This window comes from Ceratotherium simum, chromosome 4, assembly GCF_057802395.1.
Source record: "Ceratotherium simum simum isolate JZ-2026a chromosome 4, ASM5780239v1, whole genome shotgun sequence".
NCBI classification, from domain to species: Eukaryota; Metazoa; Chordata; class Mammalia; order Perissodactyla; family Rhinocerotidae; genus Ceratotherium; species Ceratotherium simum.
In genome coordinates this window covers 69371635-69379280 of record NC_141903.1, presented here as the reverse complement: position 1 = coordinate 69379280, position 7646 = coordinate 69371635, and the positions used below count along the sequence as shown (strand labels likewise).

Below are 7646 nucleotides of genomic sequence, written 5' to 3'. Positions count from 1 at the left end.
GGGGAAAATTCCACCCCCACCTGCCTCTCTTGGTTCTTACAGCTGGTCAAATAATTAAAATGGTATGACTTTTTAGTTCTTTTATAGCTTTACTTTCTCAATACTTTATGATTAAATTATTATAATGGTAAAGTGTTATTTACAATAAGAAAAATCTATTTTTTAAAGAAAGGATATATATTAAGTCAAAATCTGTATTGGAGGTGTATTCTGGACTCCTTGCTTATGTGGCAGAGTCTGCATTCAAACCTAGTTTGCTAATCTTTCTTCTCTATTACTCTCTTGGGTTAATCGACACTGTAGGCCTTTAATCAACCAATGTTTCCTTTCCTTCTAAAAGGCAGAAAGATGAGAGGGAAATAATATAGGAAGGGGCATGTATAGAATAACTACAAAATTCCAGGCACTGTTTGAAGTATTTTACATATATTTACTCATTTTATCTCTCCAACAACCCAGTACTATTATTATCTTCAGCTTATACATCTAGACTAGTGCAAGAAGCCAGAATTACTTGGAGAAAGAAAGACAATAAATACGCATAATTGTAGAATATAAACCTTTACAGTTTTTATAGAGATTGTCTGTAACCTTAGTGCCTGCCATGTCTCTTAGACACCATGAGCTAAATAAAATTACTAAAATCCTGAAAACCAGAATAGAAACTTTTCTCTTTTAAATTTCCTGGATGCAAAGGATCATGGTTACTAAAAGGGCATGGTTCCACTCTACCAGTGACAATCAGAAAGTGAAAGAATCTTTGACAGCACTTATTTTTAAAAAATCATTTCATAAATGAAAAAGTTGTGTACCAGTGTAGATGGAAATAGCCCGTATTATCTATTACCGCATAACAAATTACTGCAAAATTTAGTGACTTAAGACAAGAAACTTTTTTTTTACCTCACACAGTTTCTGAGGGTTAGGAATCCAGAAGTAGCTTAGCCATGTGTTTCTGACTCAGGGTCTCTCATGAAGTTGCAGTCAAGCTGTTGGCTGGTCTGCATCTCTATGGCTTGAGTGAGAGTAGAAAATCTGTTTCCAAGCTCCTTCACAGGGCTATTAGTAAGAGGTTTCTGTTCCTCACTATTTGGGCCTCACCATGGGGCTTCCCCAAGACTGAGTGCTGAGAGAGAGAGAGAGAGAGAGAGAGAGAGTACAACCAAGTTGGAAGCTATAATCTCTTAACTTAAGCTCAGAAGATATATACTATCCCTTCTGCCATATTTGATTCGTCAAATAGACCAACTCTAGTGCAATTCACAAGGGTGTAGACACCAGGAAGCATTAGGGACCATCTTTGAGGCTGGCTACCACAGAACCCTTGTCTTGTAATCCAAAGATTTGAGTTAATAAAGACCTTTGGGTAGTAGGGGAAGATGAAACTCCACTCTTTCCTTACTCTCCCCCAAAGCTTCATGATCAGAAAAGATGACCCTTGCCCTTTGATTTTAGAGGAACTGGATATCCTCCTGATTTTTTCTCATCCTTGGGAGACATAAAGCAATAGTGCATTTGAGCAGCGAAGTGATGTACTGAATGCCCCCGCTAAAATCCTGAATTCCCCTGCTTTTGTGCATTTTCCAGGTAAAGCAATGGATTTACTAGAAAAGCCTATTGTTAATCAAAAGCTGAGGCAGTTTTCTTAACAGGAGGATCTGAACAGAGTAGCAGAGCAATTGTACCTACACTTTTGAGGTGCCATATTCTTCATTCTTGTCAAAGTTCCCATTTATCCTCCTGGGATCCATGAAATAGTTTAGCTCTTCAAGGACTTATGAACTCTTCTTTGATGTTTTCCTGAGAAGTTTTCTGTATGCTTCAAGACAGAACATTGAATTAAGTTAGCCCCAAGGCCAACCTACATACTAGGCTGAGAATTCACATGCTGTTCTTTATTCAATCTTAATTAGGATAGTAGGAGTGATGCAGTCTAGAATGACAATCAGGTGCAAAGCTTACTATTGCATAGAGAGGGTTTTGTGTAGTGTAAACCTTGCTTTAAATTTTCCTCTTTAAACATGATTTTTAAAGAAGACACACATTGTTCAATGTATTATTAGGTACAATCAATATATACAGTTTTAGAACAGGCTTGCAATCAGGGAGAATTAGAGCAAGCAAGAAGGATTTTTGTGCTAAGCTTTATTGCTCAGAGTGACTACTTACATGGAACAAATGTAGTTCAAGTATCAGCCAGTCTCTTCTTCATTTATTTTAAGAGATATGCTCTTTTTTTTTCCTTATTGATTTTTCTCTGCTCATTACGGATCACTTCGTCTCCCTTTGATTTGTTTCTCTTACGGCCTTGGTACTTCTTGTAGGTGCTTCACTTTTCACTAATGGCGATGGCTGGCTATTGACCAAATATGACATGACTACTGAATTGAAACTTTGTACATCATTATAGCTCAATATTGGTAAATACAGATTTATATACTCCAAATTAGCTCTGTCAATAGCATTAAGAAATGTAGGATCTAGCAGGGGACAAAATCATAATAAAAATATCCAGTTTAGGTCTCTCCTAATACTATATGGTAAAATAATTATCCTTATCTAAAATCAAGTGAAGGAAAAGATTCCACAAACATCCGTGTACTTAATGAATATCTATGTTCTTTCACTGGGATTTTTATTTACTTGGTAATAGAACTGAAAAATAAAATTAATCCTATATGGTAACTATTTGGCCATTGAATAAACAAACCAAAAAAAAAAACCCACTGATTTTGTTAATTTTTTTTCTTTTTGGGTGCTGCATTTGATAAGCCTAACTTTCTCAAGAACAGTAACTGCTATTTAGCCCACTTTGTCAGTATGGAGTTGCAGAAAACAGATGATAATTGTGCATTATATCCACTGTTTTCTAACCTGTTTCTGTGACCTACAGGAGTTACTGACTCTTCATTTTTTCCCAAAGGTTGCATTTGTAATATAACATATTCTACAGAATATGTGCCTATAGCAGAAAGTGGAAATATATTCCTTTGTGAAATGTGCATGTTTTGGTAACATGGATAATCAGATACAGGATGTATGAGGCACAAGAAATGATAAGAGAGAAGAAGCTAAAACAAAATCTAAAAATCAAAGAGAATCCTATGTTTTTTGTCATATGTGTAAGGGCCCCAGAAATGATGTATGCATCTTATAACAGGACACACTCGTAGGAACTGGAGGAACTATAAGATGCGGAGCTGGATGTTGAGATTTTATTCAAATTTTTATTTGGATGTGGACCTTTTTCTTTTTCGGCTTGAGCATATAACTACGTGATCATCTATACGAATGAGGTAAGTCAACACCTTCTACTGACTTCCTTTCCTGTTCTCCTCAGTAGTTTCACTGTACCTTCACTACTCTCCTGGAGTCCCTAGCCAGCCTCTTGAATGATACCCTCACCTTGGCGTTCAAACATGTTCACTCCTTTCCACTCAGAAAACAAACAAAATGATCAACGTATTTTAGCTTCCATTTCTTTCTCCTCTTCTGACACAGGCTCTCAAAAGTAATCTACATCCACTTTTTTCACTCTTATGCCTCCCAGTGAATCTTGAATCCACTGCACTGTATTTTTTCCCTCAACGGTCCCACTGAAACTACCTGAAATTGACCTCTGGATTGTCAAATAGACTTTTCATTTTTCACCTTCCTTCATTTCTTTGTGATATGTGCCTTCTAGGACATTCCTTCCTCTTTCAGCTTAAATGGCAGTACTATGTTGATTTTCCTTCTTGTCATTCACTATTACTTATCTGGCTGGTTTAGCATTATTTTTTCATCTGCTCTCTTGTCCACAGATGAAGGACATCTTTGTTCCTATTATGGTCTTTATACAGTTCCTTCCATGATATCAACCATACAAAATTATTTTTGCATTGTTGAACTTTCTCCTGAGTGCAAGGCTCATTTTAATTCACCTACGAAACTCTGAACATCTATATAGTTCTCTAATAGAAATCTCAAGTATATTATGTACAAAAATAGTAATAATAACATATGATAGAAATATTAATACATTTCATATACATTATCTGTTTTAATCTCCATAATAACCCCTTGAGAGGAGTGACTCTATGTGTTTTACCATGAACGAAACTAAGAATCAGAATGATTAACGTGCACAATGTCAAAAAACTAGTAAGGGCAAGTACAGTGATTTGAATTCAAGTCTATCTGTTGGCTAAATTTTACTGCTTCCCCCCAAAATTTTATATACAATAAAATCTGCTTTTTCACCTTGTCTAAAGCTCAGTTAATGACTCTAGCAGGCACCAATCACTCATACTTGAAATATAAGAGACAACTCTGACCACTCCAACTCCAATAATAGCTACATCCAATTGGTTTATTAGTTTTGATGTATGGGTATCAAAAATGTCTTTAAATAAATCTCCTGCTTCCCTTTTTTCTTCCAGTACCCTCGTTCACAGACTTTCTAATCCCAGCTCTCTCTAAATCATCTTCCACTCACTGCGTGAGTTATCATTCTTAAACTTAAGCCTTTTCATATCATTCCCTTGAACAAAATCTTTTAACTATTCTAATTGCATGCAGGATAAAGTTCATACTCCCAGTCCTCTCATGCACACATCCCTTGTTATTTCTAGGTGTATCCCTTGCCCCTCAGTCCCAGCCCTTTGGCTTTAGATTCACTCCACCATTGTTTGGTGTGCGAACATGCCAGTCACTTGCACATCTTCCCTTATTCTTTTGCTCATGCTCTTCCTTCTGCCCTTATTTCCCTCCCTGACTAGAAATCCAGTTCATTTCTATTCCTCACTGATATATCTGGATTCAGATACGTCGGTTATGTGTCTATCTCCCAAAATAAACTGACAGGTTTTCAGGGCACAAGTCAGGTATTCATTTGCACAATTCTCCTCTTTTTCTCCTAGAGATCCCTTCATCTAACACTTCTTGCACATAAAAGCTCAGATTGAAATCGCTCTTTCACAACGAAAGCGGGATAAGAGAAAGTTTCAACACTCATATATGAAGTTTTGAGATCCTTGGAAAATTATAAAAGTGAGAATAAGCCTAAAAACTAATTTTTTTAGAAATTACAATGTGACAATGGCATATGCAAAAATCCCACCATAGTATTACATAGTAACATTTCAGAATACTTGTAACATAGAATTGATCCTAAAAAAATTCCCAAAATAGAAAAACAAATTATACACAAAGGACGAGAGACCAGAAAAGCATCACACTTTTCAAAATCTATAGCTATAAATATATTTTCTAAAAATTAAGGACACCACTAGGAAAATGCAAATTTGACACAAAAACATTCAAATCATGAAAGAGAAAAATGGAATGAATAAAAATCTTATTTTAGCAAAATTCATAAAAGACAAGAAAAGAACCCATAAGAAAACCTAATAAACATGGAATGTAAATTCAACTAGGATAAATAAGACAAATAAAAGATTATTACAATAAGTGTAAATTAAGATTAAAAAACTTTAACGTATTTTTAAAAGAAAAAAGGGAAGTAAATCCAGGTATACGTAGCTTATACTAGAAAAACTAAAAATGAGCAAATAAGTAAATACATAGGCAAAAATATAATAGATAAAAGCAAACAAAAATATTGTAGGATGACAATTTTATATTAGATGACACAAAACTCAAGAAAAAAGTCTTATTTTGCATTAATGAGACAAATGTGAATCTTTCATAATGGAAAAAGCTATAATATTATGAATAGTTACAAACACATGTTTCTTTAAGGTAGCAGTAAAATACATAAAGTAAGAGTATTAGAAACAAAGATTGTCACCCTCCTTCCATCCCAAAAAAATTCATGTTAGGAGACAGTAACTTATTTATCTCCGAATTCAATGGGCTGAGGCAACAAAGAATTGATACAAGAGATTTGAATACCATCCTCAATATTCCTAGAATTTTATGCCATACTCTGAATATATATTCTTTTTAAATTTACAAATATTATTTATAAAATCAGTTATGACTTTTGCCACAAAGAATATCTCAATAAAATTTCCAAATAATAACTACCATGTCAACATTCTCTAAATTCAATGCAATAAAACATATTTAAAATTTAATATAAAACATGAAATTTGAAAAAAATCAATCTTCTAAATATTTTTTTCCTAAAAAAAGAAACCAAATTAAAAAAAATATAGTCTGTTTTAAATTAATGCTAATGAAAACATTATAAGGAATACCTATAGCGTTCAGTCAAAGCTGTATGCAGTAAAAAATGTGCCTCTTAATTAGAAAGAGAAATTATAGAAAATAAATGAATCATGCACTTAAGAAGGTAGATAAAAAGCAATAAAATATATCAAATGAATTTAGGTGTATGACATTAAAGTGGATTTTAAAATAAAACCCCTCAAGAAAGTTAGCATGTAGTCTTTCTTGTTTATTTTCATTTTTGTTGCCCGTCCTTTTGATGTCATATCCATGAAATCTTTATCAAGACAAATGTCATGAAGGTTTTCCTCTATGTTTTCTTCTAGTAGTTCTAGTTTCAGGTTTTATGAGTAAGCGTTTAATCTATTTTAAGTTGATTTTTGTGTATTGTGTAAAATAAGGGTCCAATTTCATTCCTTTACATGTGGATATCCAGTTTTCCCAATACCATTTGTTGAAGAGACTACCCTTCCCTCCTTGGGTATTTTTGGCACCCTTGTCAAAGATCAAGTGACCATATATGTGTGGATTTATTTCTAGATTCTCTATTCTGTTCCATTGTTCTATATGTCTGTCTTTATGCCAGTACCATACTGTTTTGATTACTGTAGCTTGATTATGTGTGTGTGTGTGTGTGTGTGTGTGTGTGTATATTTTTTTTTTCTTTTTTGGTGAGGAAGATTGGCCCTGAGCTAACATCTCTGCCAATCTTCCTCCATTTTGTATATGGGACACTGCCACAGCAGGGCTTGATGAGTGGTGTGTAGGTCTGTGCCTGGGATCTGAACCCACGAACCCTGGGCTGCTGAAGGGGAGTGCACGAACTTAACTACTATGCCACCGGGCCAGCTCGTGATAATATATTTGGAAATCAGGCAGTATGATGCCTCCAGCTTTGTTCTTCCTCAGGATCAATTGGGCTATTCGTAGTCTTTTGTGGTTCCATATGAATTGTAGAATTGTTTTTTTCTAATTCTGCAAAAAACGAGTTTGGGGTTTTGATTACATCAAACAAAAACTTCTGCACAGCAAAAGAAACAACCAACAGAGTGAAAAAGTACCTACTGATTGAGAAAAAATTTTTTCAAATCATATATCTGATAAGGATTTAATTTCCAAAATATATAAGAAACTCCTACAACTCAATAACCAAAAACCTAATAACTCAATTAAAAAATGGGCTAAAGACTTGAACAGACATTTCTCCAAAGAATATATACAAATGGCTGAAAGGTATATGAAAAAATGCTCATTGTCACTAATCATCAGGGAAATGCAGACCAATGAGAAATCACCTTACACCTGTCAGGATGGCTATCATTAAAAAAACAAAAGACAAGTAGTGGTAAGGGTGTGGATAACTGGAACCCTTATACACTGTTGGGAATGCAAAATGGTGCAGCCACTATGGAAAACAGTAGGTTTCTTAAAAATTTAAAAAGTATGATCTAGCAACCCCACTTCTGGGTATA

At 34.5% G+C, this 7646-nt stretch overlaps 1 long non-coding RNA gene across 1 annotated transcript; it reads right to left on the bottom strand.

The window, feature by feature from the left end:
- Positions 1-908: 908 nt before the first annotated feature.
- On the bottom strand, positions 909-2849 carry LOC147917318 (uncharacterized). Its single transcript, XR_015552088.1, has 3 exons — positions 2170-2849; positions 1690-1819; positions 909-1126 (listed from the first exon to the last, which is right to left on the bottom strand). It is a non-coding gene; the product is annotated as an uncharacterized LOC147917318 (long non-coding RNA).
- Positions 2850-7646: the final 4797 nt, after the last annotated feature.